General features: G+C 37.7%; 1 protein-coding gene across 1 annotated transcript in view; it reads left to right on the top strand.

Moving 5' to 3' along the window:
* fto (FTO alpha-ketoglutarate dependent dioxygenase) overlaps positions 1-25,537 on the top strand; it is a 569,808-nt gene extending 544,271 nt beyond the window's left edge. Inside the window, exon 11 of the transcript XR_013203652.1 lies at positions 25,521-25,537. The gene's annotated coding sequence lies outside the window, so the exon portion shown is untranslated. The remainder of the gene's footprint in view (positions 1-25,520) is intronic.
* The last annotated feature ends 1,713 nt before the right edge of the window (positions 25,538-27,250 follow it).

Genomic DNA, 27,250 nt, shown 5'->3' with positions numbered 1-27,250 from the left:
ACATATCTGCACACACAAAGCAGACAAATCAAGAAAAAAAAAAGAAGAACAAAAGTTACTCCCATTCCTTCAAAAGTAATGAATCTCAGAATCTTGAGAAAATAATTAACTATGAAATATTGATGAATTAAGACACAGCTGCAGCTTCTCAGCTTCAGGATCCAAATGACAGAGACATGAAACCCATGTTATCCCAATTCCATACATACAACGAGCTGTTTAATAATTGATGCAGTCACAAATCACTTGCTAAATCATTCACCGTCACAGTTTTGTTTAATAAATCCTCAGTAATCAGAAAGAGTGATACAGGGTGATATCCAAATATCCACACAGAGAAACTCAAATATAACAGCATTAATATGATAAAAACACCATAAAAAGTCACAACTCAGATACATTTCTTAGATACAATTAATGACCTGTGTGACCTGTCTGGGTTGAGTCAGGTTAACCAAATACAGTGTCAGTTTCTGGTTATTCCCCCTGCACTCTAACACACAGCAGTCTTACGTGTGTCTCTCAGGCCCCGTCCACACTACTGCGTTTTCGTTTAAAAACGGAGACCTTTTGCTACGTTTGCACCTCCCGTCCACACTAAAACGGGAAAAACGTAGACCCAAAACGGAGAAGTTTAGAAACGCTGCAGCTCCGTTTTTCGTTTTGAATCTCCGGAGGGCGTTTTAGTGTAGACGGGACAAAACGGAGGAGTTTAGAAACGATGACGTAGAAGGTCACGCTCGGCTCTATGATTGGGTGTCATCACCCATGACGTATCCTTCCCTGATTCGTCAGCCACCCATCACATGTCACGTCACCGGAAGAAAACAAACAAAAACATCCTGGACTACGTAGCTGATGTTAGTGAGTGCAACATGGATAACGAATTACAAGCGTTACTGACTTTGATGTCTTTGTTAGCAGCTGTTGTGCAAGCAAATTCTGCATTTTACAATGCTATAACTGCCTACATGCGCCGGAGGCAAACTATTATTCGAGCGATCTATGACAATTCCCGTGTGCAGCGGCGGTCCATGAAAAGAAATCTCTGGTCTTCGACATTTTCTAATCTTTGCAGAGGTAGCTAACGTTACTTGCTTCCTCATCAAATCTGAGGAATAGTCCATCCGTTTCCTGTTTACACCGGCACGCGCATGCACAGTGTTGGAGAATGGTCACGTGATCCGAGTTTTCAGTCGTTTTAATGTGGACGGAGATCAATTCTAATACGCAGCTAAAACGCTGGTGTGGACGGAGATCGTTTTCGTTTTAATTCTCCGTTTTTAAACGAAAACGCAGTAGTGTGGACGGGGCCTCAGAGCAAAGCATATTCTGACCTTCAGCGCTGACTACTATAAAGATACAAAGGTTCAAACAGCCCCTCTCTTTGACCCCTAACCTCTGGTTATCCACCCTAATCTAACAGCACTCTTTCACACTATACAGCGTGTACACACAACCTTAAATTTAGTTTTTCAAATGTGTTTTGCCTGGAGACGTTTAGGAAATGAAAAAGCAGAGTGATTGAGTGTATTTGTGTGTGTCCACAAACTGAGTCCAAATAATATTGGCACTACTTTTAGTAAAAAACAAATGACTAACATGTAAACACAGGAAATAATCAAAGGAAACAACAAGAGGGAGGGGTGTTGGTTAGACACCAGTGCTTTAAGACACAGGTACAAAAGGGAAAAATGGGCCAAACAAAGCAAGTATGCAGTGTGCTACAGATCTGTACGGCATTGTAATCATCAGGAGGGTTTAAATGTTGAAACAAGAAGGATAAATGAAAAAGTAATTATCCATATTCCCATTACTGAGTGATGCCGTCTCAGAGTAAAACACAGAACAATCACTCTCATCTAGAGGGATCTATTAACAAAGATGTCAGCAAACTGCCACCAGCAAACTGATTTTTGCTATAAAGAAAGAAAGAGAGAGAGAGAGAGAGAGAGAGAGAGAGAGAAAGAGAGAGAGAGAGAGAGAGAGAGAGAGAGAGAGAGAGAGAGAGAGAGAGAGAGAGAGAGAGAGAGAGAGAGAGAGAGAGAGAGAGAGATCCCCCTTAATTTCATCTGTCTCTCATTTGATTTCTCCCAAGACGCAAACATTTGTTAGGAGTCAGTGATTTCCTCACAGTTAATTAATCCTGATACTATCAATTAGCAAAGTATATACCAGTGTGTCCCACTGCCATCTCTCTTTCTGTAAGTACATTTACGTGCAGTTTTGAAAGTTAGATTTCAGTCTGATTAAAACAATAAATTATCTTTTTACAAGACCAAAATAATACTTTGACTTCAAACTGCTTCAGTCTAACTGAATATGTACAAGTTCCATTATTGCAAAGTTGGAGAAAATATGTGGTTTTTGCCGAAGTTTTTTTTGGGAAAATGTCAATTGTCTATTGTCAATAGTGTAGCGATGTATGAAACGCAACTCAGTCATTACATTCATTTTCAAACCAAGCAGATTTCTGTTGGTTAACATAGCGTTTCTCCATTTGTGTTGGGAAATCCGTATGCAAAATTCCCAAACATTTGGATCCTTATTGAAATCACTGGATTTTACCCAATAAATTTAGCAAAACAACTATAAATGTACCTTAACAGGCCTAGATAATAGGATCAAAGCTGGTGTACCATATACACGTTATTCAGACTATACAACTGGCCCAAGCTTTGCATTCTTGCTACGAAAAACAGAGATGACAAGCAAGGTGTATTTAACCCAAACTTTAACATTAACAGGTGAACACTTAATGACCAATTAAAGGAACATATATATTTCTAATGTAAAAAAGAAAATGTCTATGTCACTTTAAGTGCCACACACACACCCGTGCATCGCTCTCTTCTCCCCATTCCCCACTCTTACATTCAACTTTTTATAGAACTCTCCACAGACACTGTGTGGAAACGCATGTGTACTAGTGATAGAACTGTTATAACACACAACGAAGACCAGGAGAATTAACAACATGTTTGTTTTGCTGCTGGTTGTTTTCATTAAGAACATTAATACAATTCCTTCAGGTATTTTTCACTTGTTTGTTGGACTGGCTTATGAGAAAGTAAAACCAATGGTATTATTAAAAGCTCGTTTGTATGTTTTATTTTGTATTTCCAATTAGCATTTTGCTTGTTTGTACCATAGTTTAATTTAAATAAGCTAGCTTTGTTAAAAAAAAAATGTGAAAGATTATTCAGTGAGACTGTTGCAGTTTAAGCTTTATGCTGTGTGTTCATCTTATTGACCAGCAGATGGAGTGGATATAAGTTCAGATTGGCAACACGTTACGGCAGATGAAACACACACACACACACACACACACACACACACACACACACACACACACACACACACACACACACACACACACTTAGCCCACATACAGACACATTTAGCCCACATACACACACACATTTAGCCCACATACCCATATTCACATGTTAACAAACAAACACACGCAGCACACCACACATACATTCATTCATTTAGTAGAGAGGACTTTGATGGCTGGACTGATAGTGAAACATGCATTGCAGCACACTGTGGGAAGGGTTTCAGTGTAAGTCAGATTGTACCATATCACGATCAAAGAGATCTACATCTTAAACATTTAATACTCACTCATTAAACTATTACAATCACTCCACTTACTAAATGAAAGAGAGAGAGAATGAGAGAGAGATTGAGAGAGAGCGAGAAAGCAGGTGATTTCACAACCCAGTTTCTTTTCGTCTCTTTACTATCCCTTGTTCCCACAGGAGCAGCCTGACAGTTTGGATGTGAATATGACACACACACACACACACACACACACACACACACAGACACACACACACAGACGGCGTCCCACACAGGTGCTGCCTTGCATGAGGCCCATACTTGACATCAAAAGGACACCTTTGACATTTCAGATCGCTCCCAAACTATGATGCACAGGGATCTTTTGCCACTACAAAGAAAGAACAAAAGAACAGACATGAAAGAGAAGTCAATAAACATATGGCAATTAATAAAACATTTTTCTACTGAATTCAGTACAAAGACTTTTTTCCAAAACCACACTACAGCAGAACGCATCAAACCAACAGTTGATATAGCACTGATGAAAAATTGTGTCTGCGCTATTACGGTTTGTCATGCCGCTGAGATGGACAGTTAGAGGTTATAGAGTGATGTCACTGAGCATGATTTGCCATAACAAGTCAGAAACATCTGACTCTGGATAGTTGGAAAAGTTTTTGATTTATGCATACTGTTTCTGAATGTATGGATTAAGTTTTGCCTACATCACTGTATGTAGTCCAAATGTCCCTACAAGGATAGTGAAATTTGAAACAACCTACATTGTTGGGAACAGCAGGTTCTGAGTGCGTGTTTATGTGAAAGAAATAGAGCAAAACATGTTTATTACCGTTCTGTGTGACTGCTCTACCAAACAGAGCATCTAAAATTCACAATAGACAGAAAACAATGGGAAAAGTCGGTAGCTGGAACACAGCCTTTGTTTTCATTTTGTTTTGTTTTGTTTTAATGAGTTTGAATGTACATATGTGTGCATTTGTATTGTGAATCCCACACACACACACACACACACACACACACACACACACACACACACACACACACACACACACAGGAATCAGTGAATATTACAGGACTTGCATACATCCTCTCTTTGCCAACCGTCACCCCTCACCCCTCCTTTTTCAACTTCTCTCATTGTGAATCTGTCTAATGGAGCACCTAGGGACCGGATTGTCCCTCCTGAGAGATGCACATTGTGTGTATGAGGGTGACTGGATGTCAGACAGCACATGAGACCTCCTATTCACATATTCCTTTAAATGTAATTAACTCCTCCCCCTCGGTCTCACCAATTACGCACTGACACAGGCCTTCGACACAACGTGAGGATGGAACAGAGATTGAAAAAGTGAAAGAAGCATGTGAACAAAGTGTACTTGCTTGAATATGCGTTTGTGCATTGCTTTTTATCTTTTTTTCTCAGTAGAACAGAGAACATTGCCTTTATTAACAGCTCTGTTCTCCTTTATTTCTAATGAACACTACTTTTTCACTTGTGAACTTGAAAGATTACGAACCAGTATAGTTTATTGTCAATACTCAAACATTATAAAACAATAGAATCAGCAACAGTGTTGAAAACTGCTTCTGTCTGCATTTTCTGTCTTTTTAGCAGGACTGGCCTTGTGTTTGTGGGCTCTAGGCATGATCATGAAATGGTACTGGTGTAAAAACAGTCACAACATTAAAACTATATAATCCTTGTAAACATGAAAAGTGCCACACTGGATATGGAGGAAAAGAAGCGTTTTGTTTTTCAACACCTTTTTAGGTTAAGATGTGAGTGTATAAGGAACGTGTATATTTTAGATATTACTATGACTTGTCATTTAAAGAGAAAATGTTTAATTATTTCATCATCTACTCCCCATCATGTCATTCCAAACCTGTATTACTTTCTTTCTTCAGCAGAACACAAAATAAGATATTGTGAAGAATATTTCATATGTTTTTGTCCATATAATTAAAGTCAGATCCAAAACGATATTGGACCCCACTGACTTTCATTGTATGGACAAAAAACACTCTAAAATATCTAAAATATCGAACTTTTCTTTAAATATTCATATACATATCAATATTTTTGTTTATAATAATTATAATTAAATATAATATTAATTATAAATTAATAATAATGATTAACAGTTTCACCATTTTAATTACTTTCAGTAGTTTTTACGGTGTAAAAAATGCACAATCTATAATTCAAATATGATAGAATAGTTATTATAGATTTAAAGAAATAGTGTCAAATACCAAGTAGCATCATCCACGAACACCTTTATGTTTGATGACTATGTGTGTGTGTGTTTCTTAACTCTCAAAGACACTGATCAGTATGTGTGTACATATGTGCATAGTTGAATGGCACAATGGCGTCACTAAAGCCGACCTTATCTACACACAATCAGATTAGAGAGGGATTGAAGCGTTGCTAAGCACTGCAGCGCACACGCAGCAAGGATCAAGATGATTTGATTAATATTCCTGATCGTATTATCCTTTAAGCAGCATAAATTGTTTTATTCTTATGTATTTATTTTCTCTTTTAACTCTCTGAAGCTGATTTTCAAGATTGCCTCACCTTTATCTATGATTGTCTCCTAACAACTTTCTGCCAACATATGATCTGCCGGCAGATCCAGACCCACACTCAAACACACACCGCATCATTTCCTGTTGCCACCAGACGGGGGTGCCCTGCTGCACATATAGTGAGATGCACACACACACACACACACACACACACACACACACACACACACACGCACACAAAGTCACTCACTCACCTATACAACTATTCTCAACATGCAAATCAGCAGAGAGAGAGGGAGAGGAGGAGAGAAGAAGAGAAAGAGAGTCGAGACAGACAGAGACAGAGAGAGAAGGAGTGGGACAGGGTGGGGGTCTGGAAACAGATCATGCATATAATTGCATTTTGACATTGGGGGCTATTGGGACCAGACCTTTGAAGATCAGGTTATCCTGGAAGCACTTAAGTGATTAACAAATGAAAACACTGCTCTAAACTTAATTAGGTACAATATTGGACCGTGCTGGGCAGGGGACCTGGGGAGAGTAGCATTTCCCCCCTTCATGGACACTCAGCACCCCGTGTAAAATGAAATCAAATGGCACATTTTACACTACCATTCCCCCGTGAGTTAAAAAATCTCAACCACAGCTGAGACCACAGTCACACTGTCATTTACTTGTCCCAGCAACACTGACAGGAGTTAAAACCAGCAAGACATGATGTCACACATACAATTTTACAACTGTCTCGCCCACCAGGGCCCTCTCAGCTTCAAAATGCTCAGTATAAAGCCACTGTTGACACAGACTTTGATGCTTGAGTTTATTATTAAATGCAGGAAACTAGTCCCACTTGTATTGTGCTTCTAATTAAAATAATTCTAGATTTTAAATGGTAGGACAATAAAGAGTTTATCATAGCTTTGCATTTAAGCAACCCAAAAGTAATGTAGAATGTGCAAAAAAAGAAATAAAAGGAGAGTTCCCCCCAAAAACAAATTCTGTCATCATTTACTCATGTTCTAAAACAACAAAATATATTTTGAACAATCTTTCAGCTGTTTTTGTCTATACAATGAAAATCAATGGTGTTTAAATCCAAAGCAAAACTGGACCCCATTAACTATTACTGTATGGGCAAAAAAAGGCAGAAATGTTTTGAAAGACATGAAGGTGAAAGATCACACTGAAAAAAAAAACTTCTACCAGGATGAACTCTCTATCAGTGCACACAAAACTCACAAGGGTTATTGTCTACAGTACACACAATCGCGCACACGCACACACACACACACACACACACACACACACACACACACACACACACACACACACACACACACACACACACACACACACACTAAACATCCAGGTACATACTGTTATCTCTGAAAGTTGGCCTCTGAACACGGTTAGCTACTTTTGCACTTTACTAATTCATGGCGACGGCTCCCTCAGCTATGAGCCCTACGCTCCCTTGCCTTCCCTTCCCTTTAGAATTGCTCGCGGTACACACACACACTCACAAAATACACTCTGTTACACACACAAACACGCATGATTCCCGGGCCCTAGCGTGGAGGAGTTTGTCTCATGGCTAGAGCGGTTGTTTAATCTCGGCCTTGTCTCTAAATAATTGATTCCTCAGTGAGTCTGGCTGTGAATCCCACTCTGACCGGCGTGCTCTATGACCACCCTCTAATTTATTATTTAATCTTTTGTATGGCCAGTGGTCCTTTAAAGTGAGGGAATGAGATGGCCAGGAAAAAAGGAAACACGAATACTAGCCTTTCGTTTTCAGCTTGTTTTATCTTTGACGATACACATTGATTTGACTTCACTGAACAGAGGGAAGTAACACAAAATGCACCTGAAACACAGGAAGCTATGGACCTGCTGCTTATTGGTGAATATCTGAGGAGTAAATACTAATATTGAAAACACTATTTATATGTATGATTAATAGTTACTTTACGATTACTTTGCTTAACAAAAAAAGAAAAAAAACATACACTGATAGCTTATATAGGTTTAGAGCAATTTAAATCATGCCCTGTGCATGTAAATTCAATTCAGAAATATTTTTCTAGGTTTCTTTTGTTGTTGTTGTAAGAATATGCCAACTAGTCAAGGTCATACAGGTCATACTATACAGGTAACTGCTTTCAGTCCATTGAAATAATTAAACGCAAACAAACTAACCATTTCAGGGTTTAAGAATTTCAGAATAAAACATATAGAAATGAGCAGACAAAATGTTGTTGCAATTACATTAGGCCACAGGGGTCCAAACATAACGGCATTTGTAAAGGGGGAAAAAATAAAAAACACAATAAATCACAAGACAGCAAAATGTAAAAAAGTAAAAATAAATCAACAAAGAGCTCAAGAAGTGTTGTATTTGTCTAAATTCAAGCGAAATTGGCCCCTGTTAGAACTTCTAGAAGATTGTGCAAATTATTTTTTTGTTAGTGTAAGTTAGTGTGTTTTTGAGAATTTGAGATTTGCATATTTTTTTTATAATACATCATAATAAAAATGATTATTTTCAATTTAATTTACCCATCTAATATAAAACTACAACATCCTAACAATATTTTTAAAATAAATTATTAAACCATATTATAGTATATTATTATTAAATAATATTAAAAAATATATAACTTCATGTGAATAACTTTATTTGTATAAATGCATAACGTTAATTTCTTTATATAAAATAATAATTATGGTGATAATAAAATATATGTTTGAGATACACTTTAAATAAATGTTTAAGCTGTGCCGTTTAAATTGGAAAGCTTCACTATATACCACTCTCATTTTCCCTGCAATTCTTTTCCTTCTGCATTTTGCATGTGTTGCTGCTCTTCATTATTCAAAGATGCTTTCTACAGGAATGTGGCATGAGCATCCAGAGATGACAGCCACTCTCCTAAAGCAAGGTACACCTCAATTATGCATGCACAGACCACAAACCTTGCATTTCAAGTGTGTGTGTGTGTGTGTGTGTGTGTGTGTGTGTGTGTGTGTGTGTGTGTGTGTGTGTGTGTGTGTGTGTGTGTGTGTGTGTGTGTCTGTGTGTGTGTGTGTGTGTGTGTGTGTGTGTGTGTGTGTGTGTGTGTGTGTGTGTGTGTGTGTGTGTGTGTGTGTGTGTGTGTGTCTGTGTGTCTGTGTGTGTGTGTGTGTGTGTGTGTGTTTTGTGTGCATTTTTTTGCTACTTAGATAACATATGACCCCATGACTGCAGGCAGTAAAAGCACACACTCAGGGAATCCTACAGTAATTGTCCTTTGAACCTGAGACATTAAAATAAAGAACAAATGCTTAATGCAATTTAAGAATAACTCCCTCTCTGACACCCGCATCAACACTGAATTTCCCAGAGTGCTGTAAGCCAACACGTTAGGCCTGTTATTGTTTACGCGGTGTGTTTATCTGCATGAGAGGACTCGAAGAGTTCCCTGAAGAGACAGGAGTGCTAAAACAATTAAACGCTGCTCACTCCGAATTACATCTCCCTCCTCTGATCCAAGACCACACACACACACACACACACACACACACACACACACACACACACACACACACACACACACACACACACACTACTTGAACTCAGGAGTGTCCACACACACTGTGCAAATATTTAATGCTTGATTTGGTTTTCAGCTTGATTGGCTTTTCATTGTTTAGTAATGATATGAATAATTTATTGCAGGTCTTACATATCTGTCCGTTTTTTGAAGGTAGATGTCCTGAAGGATTTATTTTTTTCTCGATGCAAGAGAGACACATTGCAACTCACTTACTCACTCACACACACACACACACACACACACACACACACACACACACACACACACACACACACACACACAGAAAGTGTGGCATCGAAAGGGGAGTCGGTGTTCCCAAAAGTGAAATTCCAGCAATTATTCACAGGAGATTGGTCCAGGCTCCGCCGCCAGCTTGTCGACACTCTTGACTGCGCAGAGGAGACTGACAGCCCCATTCTTCCACGTCACTGTGACAGATAAATATTTCACACACAAATAAATAAAGGATGCTCTGCGTTTTCCCTCTCTGTGGTTCTTCACAGACCAGTGCCCTCACACACACACCTCTTCACCACAAACACACACTCAAGCGCCTTTTAAACTCCTTTAGGCACATCAAATGCAAACACACACCATCACATTGACGACCCCATCACAGGGTTTAATCTTGTGTGTTGGGGATGCAGGTAACTCTCCTCTCCTCATTTCCTTCTACAAAGAATCAATTAATGTCCGTCCGAGAGCCGGCATGTTAAGGGAGGCCCCTACTATTGTGTCCAGGGCCCTCCTGTGTTTCGCCTGATCAGAAACTGCCCCTTTGTAAGAGTTTAATTACTGTAATGTGCACGATACATGTGAGGTGATTACGCCAATCCCACTGGGAGGTTTAAAAATAACACATTTCATCTCAAATGAGATATTAAATGCATTAAATGTCTGTGATTGTAATAGGCATCACTAAGTGTCTCTCTTCCTGTTCTTCCTTATGGATGGCCTCGCTCTCGTTTGTTAGGAAGCTCAGAGGGGAAAAAAAGTGTGATAATTTAATTAAAAAAAGATCTTGAGGTGGTTTTCGTCATTCTTTACCTTTCTTGCTCATCTAGGCGAGTGATTGAAGGTGAACTTTGGTCATTCATTTTATCTTCTAGATCAAATAAACTATTGTAATCTAACTTCAAATTTTCCCTTTCTTTTCTTCTCTCTCCCGCTTTATTCTTCACGCCTGACCCAAACCACAGAGAGGTGTTATCATGTTAGCACTGAGATAAAAAGCAGACTGAAATATTTATGTTGGTGTTATGACTTTGTTCTGCTGTATGCAGATAGACTGACTTGAGTGTGCCGTGTTGCTGGGGTGTGATCTGCTTCATTAGGAGGATTTCTGAGGGTGGATTAACCCCACTGAGACTCACAGACCTGCCACACACACACACACACACACATAGACAGACATCATCTCATCCACTCCATGGAGGACAGCACCACTCCAGAGACACAATCCAGAACCAGCGCTTTCCAGACTTCCCAAACAACTTTATTCTCTCTTTAACTCGTGTGTTGTTTCCTTCCTTGTTGTAATTGATTATTTTAGCATTTCACATATTATGTCGGTAAGAGTCCACCTCATCTTTTGTCCTCTCTCTTTAACACTTTCTGTCTTGATCATGCTGACTGCTTTAAAATGGGAGTCAGTATGATTTTATTTTTTTAGAAATCAACATATTTATGAAGTATGAATTAAATTCATTAAAAGTGACAGTAAAAACTATTTTATTTCTATTTTAAATTAAAAAAAAATTATTTTGACCTTTCATCAAAAAAGATATTTTATTACTGTTTCCACAAAAATCCTATATAATATATAAAGTCGGCTATTTTTTATGCATGCCTATAGACTAAACACTTAACATCCATGTGCATGATAACGACATCCTTTTCGAAAACTTGTTTTCAAAAACTTGCACTTTGAAACCTGTTTCAAAGTTTGCATTCTCAGGCCACCAAAATGCCATTGTTCCAAAATGTTTGTTTTCAGTTGAAAATGGCGTCATGTAAATGGTCCCTAAATTAATAACTAATGATTTTTACAACACAAATGAATCAACACTAAACTTACTTACACAGGACAATGACTTTCTTCCAGAGCTGCTGTACATCCACAACAATCTTTGTTGCATTAATTTCCTGTTATCACTGTAAATCTGCTTTATACAACAATATGTATTGTAAAAAACACTACATACATGAAGGTGACTTGACTTGATATTTTTCAACAAAATAATAAGAAATGTTTCTTGAGCTGCAAATCATCATATTAGAATGATTTCTGAAGAATCATGTGACACTGGAGACTGGAGTAATGATGCTTGAAATTCTGATTTATCATTTATTTTAAAATGTAATAATGTTTCACAACATAATTGTATTTTGATCAAATAAATACAGACTTGGTGAGCTTAACGGACTTCTTATAAAAACATGAAAAAAAAATCGTACAAACCCTAAACTTTTGAACAGTATAGTTTTTAAGAACTCCCTTATCGACCATATTTCTCTCTTAACCAATTGAAGCGCAAAAAACAAAAAAAACAAATAAACACACTTTCACTCAGACCTGTAGTAGAGATACAGCTCAGTGGGTTAGTTCAGGGAAAGAAGAGAGAGAGAGAGGAGAGAAAGAGAAAGAGGAGAGAAGACACAAGAGAGAGGAAAAGAAAATCAGTGCCTCTAAAAACTACTTGATTCTCAGTTCCTGAAAATAAACAGTGGAATATATCTCAGTGGATGAATAAAGAACAACTCACTGAGACACAGATCAAAAAGACTATGAATTCTGTGCCTCTTGGTTCCTTACTGACTGAAAAAAAAGTAAAAAATAAAATAAAAAACAGGTCAATTAATCATCATAAAATTATGTGTTTGGATCATTTATTAATGATTCCAAAATTTGTTTCCAAATTTGTGTACATCATTTATAAATACACATTATTATTATAATATTATTTAATATTATAATAAATTCCATCATTAGACTTATTAAAGAGTTTAACTAATAGTAAATATTATCTTTTTATAAAAATAGGTTTCATTACTGATGAAACTAACTCACATCCATTGATCAGTCTCTATGGCCTTTTTTTTTTTTTGGTGCATCTCAAACTCCCATGGTTTCGAAACATGTGGAGTTATTTTCATCTCCAAATATTCTCCACTAAATCCCTTATTTCTGCTTCCCATCCCACCCCCTTATCCCAAATTACAACAGAAAAAGATCACGAGCATGAACAAAGGAGAAAAAGCTCAACCTTACATCAAAAGAAAGCGTGCAAACAAACAAATAAACTTGCAGATGAGATTGAACAAGTTATAAACCATAACTTTTCCCTTTCTTCCGTTCTCTTACTCTTTGTCTGTAAACCATTAAAATCTTGTCACAGCCCCACTAAAAGGCCGGTCCAATCTGGTCTAAGGTCTGTTTCTGCCTGTCACCGACCCTCCTCTCCCTCCTCGTCTTTTGTCCTGCGTGTCTGTTGGGGTCTGCTCTGCGCTCGGCATCGCTTCAGGCCTTTATTAAATATGCACCTTCCACAAAACCAGCCGCTAATCTCCACTGAAGCCTGGGACCCGCACATATGCAAATCCACATCTGTTCAGCTTCAAAGAGGAGATTCACCGGGATCACGCCGCACACAGGAGTCTAACCCTCACCCCGAAACCAATCGCATACGCACACACCCAAACGCAATCAACCTCGGTCTCTCCGACCACTGACCCCCCTCGACATACGCACATACATTACCAAACACTCTTCCATTCACCTCCCTCGCAAACAAGTCACCGTCAGAACACTGAGCTTATTAAAATGAGATCATGTCAGAGTGTCTCTTTGTGTCAGTACTCTGTTTTCTTTTGTGAGGAGTCTGAGAGACAGGAGGCTGAGATCTGTTCCCTGGCCCAGGGGCGGCTCCTCTGACGGGAGGCGAGAGGACCAGAGGGTACTTACTCAATCCTACATAAGTGGCACCACACCGCCACCGCCTTGAGACATCCTCCTGAGCTAATTCAGCAGCGGATTACCACATCTCAAATCCGCTGGACAGCTTCATCATCCTGCCCAGAACATACGGAGCTGTGTCAACACAAGCAACGCAGCGGTGTGTCAGTATCAGAGATAGAGTGGCCATTTGTAAGACTAGCAGTAATGCTTCCCTTCTAAAAGCAAAATCTCCAATCAATGTCATAAAATGTTCACTTTACTGACATCAATAATGCCTGTTAGCTTAACGTACAGTCAGTGAGCATAATTAAGCCCTGGAATAATAAAAATTAAGAGTGAATTTTTCATAGCATATTATATTATATATATATACATATTATATAGTATTGAAAACATCAAATTATTATTAGAATAGAGTGTTATTGTTAACTAAAATGAAACCATTAAAATGTATTGATTAATTAAATTAATTCATTAATTGAAAGAAAGCTGAAATAAAATATAAATATTTGATGAAAAAACTCAAACTTTAAAAAACTTAGACAATTATAAATAAAATTGAATAAAATACCTCAAATAAAATAAATGTAAGTTGAAGCACAAAAATTACTAAAAACTGAAATAAATAAAAATTAAAGCTAAACAAAAATAATAAGATGACAAAAAAATAAACTAATAAAAATACATTCATAAATAAATCACAACAATATATTTATTTATTCTACAGTATGTGCACTCAAGTGTACTTTAAGGGTAGGTTCAGGGTTAGTACCTAGTTATTACCCAGTTATTGCAATTACTAAAATAAGTACATAGTAAGTACATGAGGAACAGGACTGTAAAAATTAACTAATAACACAAAATTAATATATCAAAATAAAAGCTAATTTAAAATATTTATAATATAATGAACATAATATATACACATACACACACATGGCATAGGCCAAGCTATTATGTTCTTGGGCAATTCTGCATATCCAGAGCCTTATTTATTAGATGAAAGAGGTGCTTGTGAATGGGGCACTTTGAGCGTGATGTATAAAGATAGCAGATTTGCATGTTTAATTAAGCTATCAAATCACAAAGCAGAGAGCTCAGCTCTAAATCTGCAGAGTCAACAACCTCTGTAATAACACACTGCCTCTTCTCTAAATGAGTAGAGACACATAGAAAGATGTAAAGCTCTTCATTTACATGCAGTGAAAGACATTCACAGCCCATCACAGCAATAAAGTCAAGCTGGCCTCTTTGTCAAGCCATGCTCTCCAAAAGAAAGGGGAACAAACAAAGAATAAGGTGAAGAGAGCGATGGAATTAGATGCATGCGTGATGGGAGAAAGAGTTGGGGAAGGAGGGAATGCAAGAGACTTGGTCTTTAATCAGGTTGATGTGTCGTCGCTCACTTTCCTGGGCTCAGGTTTATCTCTCATTAGCTGGGCTGTGGTGTGCAGTATTGTCCCTGTGTGTTTGAACTGCACCAAAGGAGTGGAGATTTGCTTTAATCCAACCCATCAAAGGTAACATGCTAACACACATCTGCTAAAATATACACACGCATACGCATCTCCTGGATTAGACCGGCATGGCAGAGTTCTGTGCATTCTTGTCGGGGGGGCGGGGGTCCGTTTCACCCGTTCCACTTCTGAGATGTGACACCACTCACCTGCCATGGGCACACTGAGGATGACACCTCCAGCACACATTTAAATAATCTGCCGAGGTTTGGGTTACATAATTATGCCATGACAGTTTGTGTTTGTGTGTATGCGTGTATGAGTGCGCTGCTGCCAACGTCGCCAGGCTTACTGGTTTGGAGGATAAGCGCCATGGGCCTGGCCTCCTCTGCGACGGCTGATTTTGACAAATTTGCAATTCAAAACAACTTATGAAAAGATTTTTTTTGGCCTTATGAATGCAGAATTTGGAAACCATATTTAAATTTTGCCAGACAAGGAAGACACTCTTTGCAATGGCAGAGGGATTGCAATGAAGATGGTAAAAAAAAATAGTTCTGCACTTTTCTTACATTGAACAAAACAACATTAACATACCTAAAATAAAATAAACGAGAAATGAGGTATAAAGGTATATAAATAAAATATATACTGCATATATATCTAAATTATATTTTTATGTTTTGAAATTAGCTGTGCAAGAATACATAATGCAGTTTTACATGCAAGCATGAGACTTTCTTTCTGCAGAATCATAGTCTGGAGATTAAAAAGAGACAAAGAAACTGATGGAACAATAGTTAGAAATAAAGATAAAAGATGAATAGATAGAATTACAGTATGAGATAGAATAATAGACATAATGTTATACAGAACTATACAGAATGATAAAATAATATATAGAACGACAGATAGAAATATAGATGGAATAATATAATGATAGATAGAATGAAAGATAAAAATAATACCTAAATCCCTGGACAGCGATTTCAACCGATCGGGAATTGGTAACACAGATTTTTCACATAAGGCACCAATTTGCCAAGCGTATTGAACAATAGATAGAATGATAGGACAATAGAAAGAATTGGATGGATGGAATGATGGAACGATGGATAGATACTCCATCAGAACAGTGCAGGCTGAACTGCTCTATCCAATGTTCACTGGTCCTTTCCATGATGACAGTCTGACAGTTGTGATAAAAGCTTGGCTAAAATAACACCCTAATATCACATGCGTCTTCCTAAAAACATTTATAGAGCTGAGCACTCTGCCTGCTGGATTTTTTTTTTGTGTGACCCTTTTCCCCTTCTCTTCTTGTCTTTCTGACTTCACTAACTCACCCACTTCACTGATATTTTTAAACTATTCAAATTATTAATTATTGGTGGTCACTAAATACTGTATATATTTTTTTTACATTTTGGTTTGACCTACGAGCACCTTACTGGCTGGTATCTCATCTAAACTGATGGACGTTTCAATATGAGAGCAATTCAGTTACCAGTGTTCCTATAGTATGAATAATAATTTGCGAAGTATAATCTCCTCCTTAATGCTCATGTTTTCCCATGTAGTCATTTCACGGCAGGTGCATTGACATGTACAGCGCAAGCCCTCTGGTGATCCATGCATCTGTTACCCAGAAGCCTCTGCCACCGTCACGCCCCAGTGACACAGTGACTCCCAGAGGCCGTTAGGGCAGGAACAGAGGATGGGGATGAAGTGATGTCTGTGTATGTGTTAGTGGGTGGGTTTATGTGTGTGAGTGTTTGTGTTAAGGGGGGATAGAAGAGGTCAGCGTAAGCCAGTTAAAGGCATTAGACCTCCAGACTGATGAAAAGAACTGGCCCACTGATCATATTAAAGGGAGCTACCAGGGCCCAATGCTGCTGTGCTGGTGCACGGGCCAAAGCAAACACTGGGAGAGGGTGGCTAAGCCTGCCCTCACAGACATCAAAGACAGGGGATCAATTCTCACTGTGCAGCTCAACAATCCCAGGATCTGCTACGCACTCAATCTCTCACACACACACGCACGCACGCACACACACACACACACACACACACACACACACACACACACACACACACACACACACACACACACACACACACACACACACACACACATAATGAGTTCTCATGATGGGTGCAGTGGCTATGTTTTTTGGATGTTTATGGTAAAACAAAACAAAAATAGACAGAGAAGACAGAAATGAAGATGGACAAATATATCATCAAAATATAAACAGAATAGTTAAGAGAGGACAAATGTAATCCTGGTTGTGCACTACAAATTGAGTAATATTCTTTCTTTTTCTAAAATTGATCGAAAGTGACAGACTTTTACATTGTTTACAATTGTTTTCAATTATTGTAGTTTCTTCAAAAATATTAAGCTGTACAACTGTTTTCAACATTGATAATAATAGGAAATATTTATTGAGCACCAAATTAAAATGATTTCTGAATGATCGTATGACATTGAAGACTGGAGTAATGATGCTGAAAATTCAGCTTTACCATCACAGGATTAAATTACATTTTAAGATATATTAAAATAGAAAACAGTCAATTGTAAATACTATTTCACAATATTACTGTTTTTACTTTATTCTTGATCAAATAAATGCAACACTTCTTTCAAAAACAAAACAAATAAAAGCATACAAATCCCAAATCTTTGAAACAGTAATGTATACTATATAATATTTTTATCGATCACATTCTGCATAATTAGGAAAAGCACATGTAAACTAAATTTGTCATCACTTTGATGACTTTGAATTTTGATATTAATATCAACACAACACAACAACATGTTGATATTTCTAGCCTTTAGAAAGTGTTTCTCATCTTCACTATTATGGCTGAACGCAAGAACAACAACCATGCTAATTACTCTAATTTAGTATTTAATACTCACACTTTGGCTGAACTTCACACTGTGTAAATATCCCATCAAACTGTCTGCAACAGCTGACGGTAAAATAACAACCTCAAAATCCAGGGCCTTCAAAAACCCACATGGACACCTTCAATTATCTGAAAACAAAACAAAAGAAAAATGTCTACAGATTTTGTTGTTTTTCTTCTCCCTTCTCACAGTCAAAGTGGTTGAAAGTTTGACAAATTTGACCATAGGTGTGTTTGAAGCGTGCTTAAGTGTTTGTCAGGAGGAGTTAGCATCAGTGTCTGGTCTGCGGCTGGGAGGGTGAAGCTCAGCAGCCGGCACAGGAAAGCAGCAGAGCCTGCCGTCGCTTCAGCAATTATCAGCCTCGGGAAACCAAAACACTGTTCACACAACGCGGGAATGCAAAACAAAGGAGCCATTCAGAGCACCAACACCCAAGGAGTTTCCATGAGGACTGGAATTTTGTCAGTCGACACATAAACATTCACAGGGGAAAGTGAAAGATATCAGCCGTCAGCAACCAGGTGCTTCACAGAGAGCTTGGCACCAAGCGAAGAGAATACTCACACTGACACCCAATCCACACACACTTCACAGATTATGAACATTTCCGCACACATGCAGGAATATATCTGTTTCTCACACACACAGATGACTCCATACCAGCAAACACACTGTTATGGCCTGTTGAAAGACTATAGGTTGGCCCAGTGGTGTGTGTGAGAGGGCAGAGGGTCAACGCTGTGTGTTATGAGCTAGGGAGGCGATCTCCCATCAATACACTTTAAGCACTGAGCTCATTCGCAGGACATTGATGATGATAACGCTCTCACTCTACTAATAGACTATGCCATTGAAGTTGTATGTTTGTGTGTGTGTGTCTGTGTGTGTGTGTGTGTAAGAGAGAGAGAGAGAGAGAGAGAGAGAGAGAGAGAGTGTGTCGTTGTTTATGTGTGTGTGTGTGTGTGTGTGTGTGTGTGTGTGTGTGTGTGTGTGTGTGTGTGTGTGTGTGTGTGTGTGTGTGTGTGTGTGTGTGTGTGTGTGTGTGTGTGTGTGTGTGTGTGTGTGTGTGTGTGTGTGTGTGTGCATATCCTAAACCTCACTAACTGCTGTGTGTTTGCCCCACATTCAAATCACTTAAATTTAAAGGGTTAGTTCACCCAAAAAGGAAAGTGTCATCATATGAAAAATGTTCATTCTTGCTCTCTTTTATTACAGTTTGTATTTTCCCTGTCCACAATCAGGGCCATAGTATGGGTATGTAGGCACATATCTGGTACCATAACCTAATAGGGATTTTGTGGTGAGCAGGACGAGGCCGAGGGACGTGAGAGAACGGTGCGAGGCCGGTGGCGTGAGTGATAATGAACGTCGCCTGTGAGATGCACCGGTCTCGCATCTCTCACAGAGGAGCGGAAGCATAAAAGGAGGAGCGACGACGCTGAAGATTGAGAGAGGAATTGATTTTATGTTGTGTTTTGTTTTATAGTTGTGTAGCCAGCAGTCGTCCGCGAGGGGCTGCTGGCGGATCCTTTTGTTTTTGTATTTGTTTTATTTTATTATTAAATTGTTCGAATGTTCGCCGGTTCCCGCCTCCTTCTTCCCTGAATCTTAAACCTTGTTACAGATTTCTTACAAAATAACAAAACAGATAAATAAATAAAATGCAAGAAAAGGTTTTTACTAGACGTTAGCAAAAGCAATATGATTAATGCTTTTGCTTATTTTATATAAATCTATATACAAAGTTGATACAAACATTACATCATAATGGCATTAAGCAATTAACAACTTCATATTAAACATTGCTTAAAGTCATCAAGTGATTATTTAAGACAAACTAATAAAATAACATTAAAAGACAATAAATTAATAAACTAATCAAATGTACTGAACAAAATTATAAACGCAACACTTTTGTTTTTGCCCCCACAAAAGGCCTAATTCTCTCAAATATTGTTCACAAATATTTGAGAGAATATTTGTTAATATACTGACTGGTTTTCGGACAACAAAAGTGTTGCGTTTATAATTGTGTCAGTCAAATGTAAAATAACCGTCAAATGTAAAATAAAACAGCCTAAATTTTTCATGGTCTCTGCTTTTGATGAAGATAATAAAAAAGTGTGCTAAAGTAAACCGGGCAGCAATATGATCCGTCCACGGCATCCCATCACATTGATTCCTACCCTGACTGCACTAACCTGTCTTGATGAACATTTTGATACACTGGTTGAGTGGTTATCCTGGCCTCCCTCTCCTTCTTTTCATGACTTTACTGGTACCCATATTTTTTCAAGACATTTCCAGTCAGTCTCACTTCCACTATAACTTCACCTTTAACGTCAACTGTTCTCGGAGCAGCATCAACTCTGATTGGTTCTGGTCACTAGCTGGGGTGGGACTTGCGATTTAATTGGATCCCTCTGCTGTGCTGACTGAGCTGAAATAATTAATAACCATCTGACTAAACCATTTTAATGGAGGCGAGAAACAGGAGATATTTGGAAAACTTTAACTTTGCATGTTTTTGTAGTTTTCATTAAACTCTCAGACATACAAGCTGACGATGTAGTATATAGCAAAACTACTCAATTTAGTGGGCCTCCTGGGCAGTGGGGGTCCCTGTAATTGTCACCACCTTTCTACCCACTAGCAACGACCCTGCACACAATTGTGTTTTAGTTTTAAAATAAAGTTTCATATACACTACCATTCAAAAGGCTGGTGTCCATATTTTTTATTTTTGAGAGAGAGAGAGAGAGAGAGAGAGAGAGAGAGAGAGAGAGAGAGAGAGAGAGAGAGAGAGAGAGAGAGAGAATTTTTAGAGTTTTGACAATCCTTTTTATTACAAAAATATCATGACTATAAAACACATTCACAAAAACAGGTCACATATTTTTCAATCAAATAAAAAATCTCACATCAACACTTCCGAAATAACCAGTTCATTACCAACTAATGAACACATTACATTATCATAGCATCACTCAATTTCAAAAATATTCAATGTACTCATTAGTTTATAAAAATTAAACTCGATTACAAGTCGTGATTTTACCATTTTTTTAAAAGCTGATATATGTTCTCCTATCTGTTAAATTTTATTTCTCCTAGTTATATAAATGGCTAATTTTGCAATACCAACAATAAAATTAAGCAATTGACATTTGTATTTTTTCTTAATAGTATACATAACAAGAATAAGTATACATTCAGGAATTTACATTTATACATGCAAGTATACATTTAAGAATAAAATCCTGCTTTGTAAAACATACCTCAAGAGATTCAAAAAGAAGTTCTAGAAGGCTAAACAAAAAAGAAAGTCGGTTACAAAACATAAAACAATGAAACACAGTCTCCCTTTCATTGCAAAAAGGACAATTCTCACTTACATTTGGGTTCAACATTGCCACAAAAGAAATAACTGCTTTAGCCCCATGGAGTATCTTCCACTGAAGATGACCAACTCTTTTAGGAGTGTACAAACCTCCCTTACCTAAAAGAGTTGGTGATCTTTAGTGGAAGATACTCCAATTCTCCACAGTGGTTTTGTTGTTTCAGTAATCTCTAATGTGTCTCTTCATACAGTATCACTTCTATTCTTTAACCATTTTATATTCATCACTTTCACAATTCTTCTGTACAATGCTTTCCCTTTAACTTCAAAAAAATCAATTTGCACATTTAATTTCCTTTTTCAACAAGGGATTAATATCGTTAAATGAAATAAGATTAGGTACAGTACTTATATCTGGAAAGAAATCTTTGAAGTCTGGAAATATACATTTCTTATTATACTCATCAAGTAAAATTATTGTAAATTCAAAGCCCCCTGTAGTATATCTAAAAAAAAATTAATGTATCGTGCAGATTTTATCTTTAAAAAGGCTGAAACTGCTTCTACATCTTTAAAATCAGGACCTGCATTATTTTTAATGAGATCCACTTCTGTACAACAAATCTTTAAGACCCGGTATTTCGTCCCCAGATACATCGAGACGTGCTCCACACACAATTGGCTCTTCCAGTAGCCAGTACAGGGACATGGTTCCATCCATTGAGGCTTAAACAGACTCCACTTATTCTGCGTAAAATGCATTGAGCCACTGGTCTCCATGCCAGTTTTTCAGATCCCAGCATAAGTTTCTGCAAAAACTAAAGATGATAAGCAGCACATATACTTGCCAAATGCACTAGACCTTGGCCTCCATCTTCTTTAGCCAGCAACAAAACACTTTGAAGGGTCCAATGCAAATTGTCACAAAAAGTTCACAGTTTCTGCTTGAATTTTTGGTAGGAGACCAACAGGAGGGTCAATGCATGCACGTCAATGCCACAGGGAAGAGGCCGCAAGATTGTTGATAATGAGTGTGCGACTGTGCGTCCTTTAAAGTACAACTGAGGAAGCAGCCATTTCCATTTTTTCAAACGTTCTGTTACTTTATCTGCCATTCCTTCCCAGTTCTTCTGCATGAAAGCTTCACTGCCTAAGAAAACACCAAGATATTTTAATCCATCTTTTTGCCATAATAAGCCTCCTGGTAGAATGGAATTCCATTTTCCAATCAATAAAGCATCACTTTTTCCCCAATTTACAGTTGCTGATGAAATATCTTTAAAAAATCATTAACAATTCGTTGTAACATTTCAACATCACATATCATTTATAAAATTAATAACATCATCAGCATATGCAGATAAATAAAAAGCATTATTACACTGTGGCAATGTTAGACCCTTTAATTTGTTTCGTAACATAGCCAGCACATATAATAGCCCAGACATGCCACAACCTTGTCTAACCTCTCTCTGTACTGTAAAGGGGGCACACAGGGGGCACTACCATTCATTTTGATCACACTCTCAATTGCACAATACATTGTTCTGATCATACCAATAAAACTTGAATTAAAACCAAAAGCTTGCAAAGTATGCCACAAATAAAGGTGTTCAACCCAATCAAATGCCTTCTCTTGGTCTAGAGAAATAAGGTCAATATTTATAAATTACCAAACAGCTTTGAAACTTCTAAAACATCTCTGATTACAGTTGTATTATTAAAAATCGATCTTTTTGGTACACAATATATTTGATCGTAGTGTATTACCTTCCCTATTATTTTACTCAATCTTGTAGCCAAAGTTTTGGACGGGATTTTATACTCTGAGCACAAGAGAGAAACAGGCCTCCAATTTTTTTATTTTTGAGATAATGAAACCCACCTTTTTTGGGCAATAGAGTGATAACTGTCCTTCTACAACTGAGTGGAAGAAACCCATTAATAAGGCTTTCATCAAACACTAATAAGAAATCTTCTCTTAAGATGGGCCAGAACATTTTGTAGAATTCAATGGGTAACCCATCAATCCCGAGGGATTTCCCATTCTCCATACTCATCATTGCTGTGTAAAGTTCTTGCAAACTTTCATTGCTCTCTTCATCAAGTTTTGGCAGACCTTCAAAAAAACTACTAATAGTCATCTTTTCATTTATCAAATCAGCTGTGTATAATTTTTTATAAAACTCTACAGCAACTTCTCTTATCTCAGAAGTTTTAGTCAATTCCAGTCCTGTATCAGAGACCAAGGAATTAATTATTCTGCTTTGACAATTTTTTTCTCTATACTGAAGAAAAACTTGGAAGGTGCATCCATTTGTGTGACTTTCTGGAAACGTGAGCGAACCAGTGCTCCCTGTGCCTTAATGTCCAACAGGTTTGCCAATAAAGTTCTCTTTGATTTCAGTATTTTTGATGGTTATGTATTTTTTGCCTGTAGATTCAGAAAAACTGTACAAACCAAGTCTCAGTCTCTAAAATAATAAATTATCACGTTATTTCTCTTGTAACATGAAGAGTGTATTGCTGGTAAAAGTTTTTAATTTGTATTTTCAAAGACAATGAATTATCTTTACAATGAACCCATGTGTATTGTCTTAGTTTTTTATGCACATTTCTCCAAGTATCACAGAGATCAAAAGTTTGAACAAGTTGCTTGATAATTCTTTGAGATGCAACATGTGGTTCTAAATGATTTCAGTCTATTTTATCACTCTCGGTACAATTAAAATCTCGACCTAAAACTAAACAATCATCTGTATTTAGGTCTTTCAGAGTAGAGTTGATTACATTTAAAAACAAAATTATTTCCACTCCACTATTAGGAGCATAAATATTTATTAAAAAAAACATAACAATTTTTTCAAATTTAACGATAACTTTTAAAAAACAACCTTTTCCAATTTCAACAAATTCATAAGATACTGGAGTCATATTTTTAGTAAATAAAATTGCAACACCTCCATTAATAAGGATTTATGACTAAGAAAAGGTTGTCCTCCCCACTCTCTTTTCCAGCCCACCTCATTTCTTTGATCACTATGCGTTTCTTGTATAAACATGACATCGACAGACTTCTGATTTATAAATTCATACAACATCATCCTTTAACGAACTTCTCTAGCTCCATTTAAATTGAGAGTTCCAATTTTTAGCTGACTCATAGTTTTATTTAGGTTCAACAAGAAACTAAGATGGGGAAAAAACAGATATTGTGCATATCGTAAAAAAAAACAAACATTCTTAGGGATTTTATACAATGGCATTCTTCTCATTTCTACTAGGAATTCGATTTTTTTAACTTGTTTACAAACTTCCGTAAACGGTAGCCTACACTTCAAGATCTGAGAAAGTCCCTTCCTTTATCAAATATCTGGTGTCAATTCACAAATTGTGCACGATTAGGAAAATAATACTCAATCTGCACGCCTTTTAGCTCTTTCGTTTCCTGATGAAAAACACCAATGTCATCAGCTTTGTACAAAACATTTACTGCTTAATTTTGGGAACAAGCAGAAACCTCTGAACACACAGAAATGCTAGAATCAGAATCATCATCATCCGAAGCTATGATTTCATCTTCAGCAGCGTCACTTTTTTGACTTGTTTACTGATTTTATAGTTTTGAAAGTAGATTCAACTTCCATGTCCATTTCACAGTCATTCAATCTCAGATCTTCCTTTACAATTTCTCTGTTTTGTTCTACAAACGCAGAGGATAATGTACTCAACCCCACCGCGTTCTCTGCCGCCACAGACTACACCACAACATTTCCATCATCAACAGGAGAACCAGATGCCCACGTCTCCGCGATGTTCACTCCCTTGAGCGGCTAGACTATCGTTGTATTCGCGGGAATCGCCGCTGCACTAGTCTCGGATGCGCTAATTTCATCGACAGCGCTCCCTGCTTTACCTGCATCAATTTGCTCTGTGTTTTTGTTCACTTTATCAGGGCAGTTACGACTGAGATGCCCGATTTTCGCACAACCAAAACTTTTGATCGTCGTATCAGATAATGCGAAGACAGCATAATCACAGCCTTCTATTTTAAATTTAAAAACCAGGTCATCCTCGCCATTCTTCAGAATCATTTACACCTGTTTCCTAAAAGACACAAGATGTTTCTCTAAAGGCGATTTACATCAAGCGGAATTTTTTTGATGGGGGAAACTATATTTCCATAACGTGACAATTCCTGCACAATTATCTCATCTTTCACAAAAGGAGGGACGTTTGAAATCATTATTTTATTGGCGGGAGTACTCAGAGAAACACCGGCGTGAGTGAACCTTAGATTACGACACCATTTTGCACCATTTCATTTGCCTTCTCAATAGTGCTAAAAAAAAGCACAAACACATAATTAATTCGCAAAGCTGACACAATCTTTCCATGACCCACAACGTCTCCTACCGCCAAAGAAAAATCTTCCACGTTAGTGTTTGAATCAATCTTCACTCCATGACGCCGAGTTAAATAGAGGATTTTCACTACACGTCATCAATCCGAAAGTCTGCCATTTTGGAGGCACTGAACATAAACAATGCCACTGAACTGAATGGACTTGCATATGTGGCTGATTATTGCCGCTGAAAAATGGTTGTGTTTTGGTCTTTACTAATCGGTCGCACCCGGAAAACACATTACGAGTTCTATAGACTGCCAAAAGTTAAAGAGAAGAGTGCAAAAAACGGATGAAAGAAGGTGTTTGTGGTTGAGAGCATTAGCCACATGTGTAAATGAAGCATTGACTATGGCTAAAATGTTGACGTAACATAGTTAGCTATGGCTACATCCACATTGTCAGTCCAGATCCGATTATCTTTGTATCCGACTGGAATCTGATCTAAAATGATGTCCACACTGTGTATCGCAACTGTTCAGATCCGAGTTGTGTGTTCATGCAGCTCTTTGGCAATATGGCAATGATGTTGCGTTGATGGAGGGGTTTTCATTTGCAATAGAGATGTTGTCTTATTTAAATTTTACAACAAGGAAATGTGTAGCCACCGTGCTGGTCTACTGCGTCTTGAGCTGCAGAACTGTAGGAGGCTGGTATACACAGCTTTTTTCTACGCTCTTATTTACGCAGGTGTCAATTATGTTTCAAAAATAATAATTTTCTGCTTGTCCGGCACTTTGCAACAACACAGCCTTGTTTCGGCAGCGACTTTCAGCATGTTACATATAACAACGTCTGACGTTTAGGCCTACATTTTAAGTGGTGTGAGAAAGTCACATACCACGCGAAATCCGATCAGAGCGTTCAGACTGAAGAGGATTTCCTGATATGTGATTTGAATAGGATTTCAAACTACATATGGATGTAGCTTGAAACGGATTTCATGTGCTTTTTTGGACTGACAATCTGAACGTAGCCTATGTCGGGTTAAGAAATAAAAGGAAGAATAGCAGTAAGGGCTAGAGAAGCTAGCTCGTTCAGATCTTTACCACATATTAAAGGGTAACTAAACACTAAAACAACTTTTTTTAGTTAATGATCTGTAAGAATGGAGCTTCATAAATGCTGTTCATTGATTCGAGTAAATTTTTTGACAGTTGGGTTTAAAGTGTTTTAATTCTACAATATATGGTGTAAAAATGTCTGAGTGCCGCCCTCTTCAGGTCAAACGGTGGCTACTGCAGTTGAATTTTCCTATTGGAAGTTGTGGTACCCTCTGACATCAGAGGGTCATCAGAGGGTACCAGCTGATATCAGAGGGCACCAGCTAACCACGCCCTTGCCTACAGAGAGATGCGTCCCAGGTGCACATTAACATTAATGTCATTAATGTCAACATTAATGTCAATGTGACTTTAAGACAAATGCACGGACTGAAC

This window comes from Siphateles boraxobius, unplaced genomic scaffold (genome assembly GCF_051911475.1).
Source record: "Siphateles boraxobius isolate OS27281-9 unplaced genomic scaffold, OSU_SipBor_1 130, whole genome shotgun sequence".
NCBI classification, from domain to species: domain Eukaryota; kingdom Metazoa; phylum Chordata; class Actinopteri; order Cypriniformes; family Leuciscidae; genus Siphateles; species Siphateles boraxobius.
Note: the sequence above shows the minus strand (reverse complement) of the source record. Positions and strands in the feature narration are given on the sequence as shown.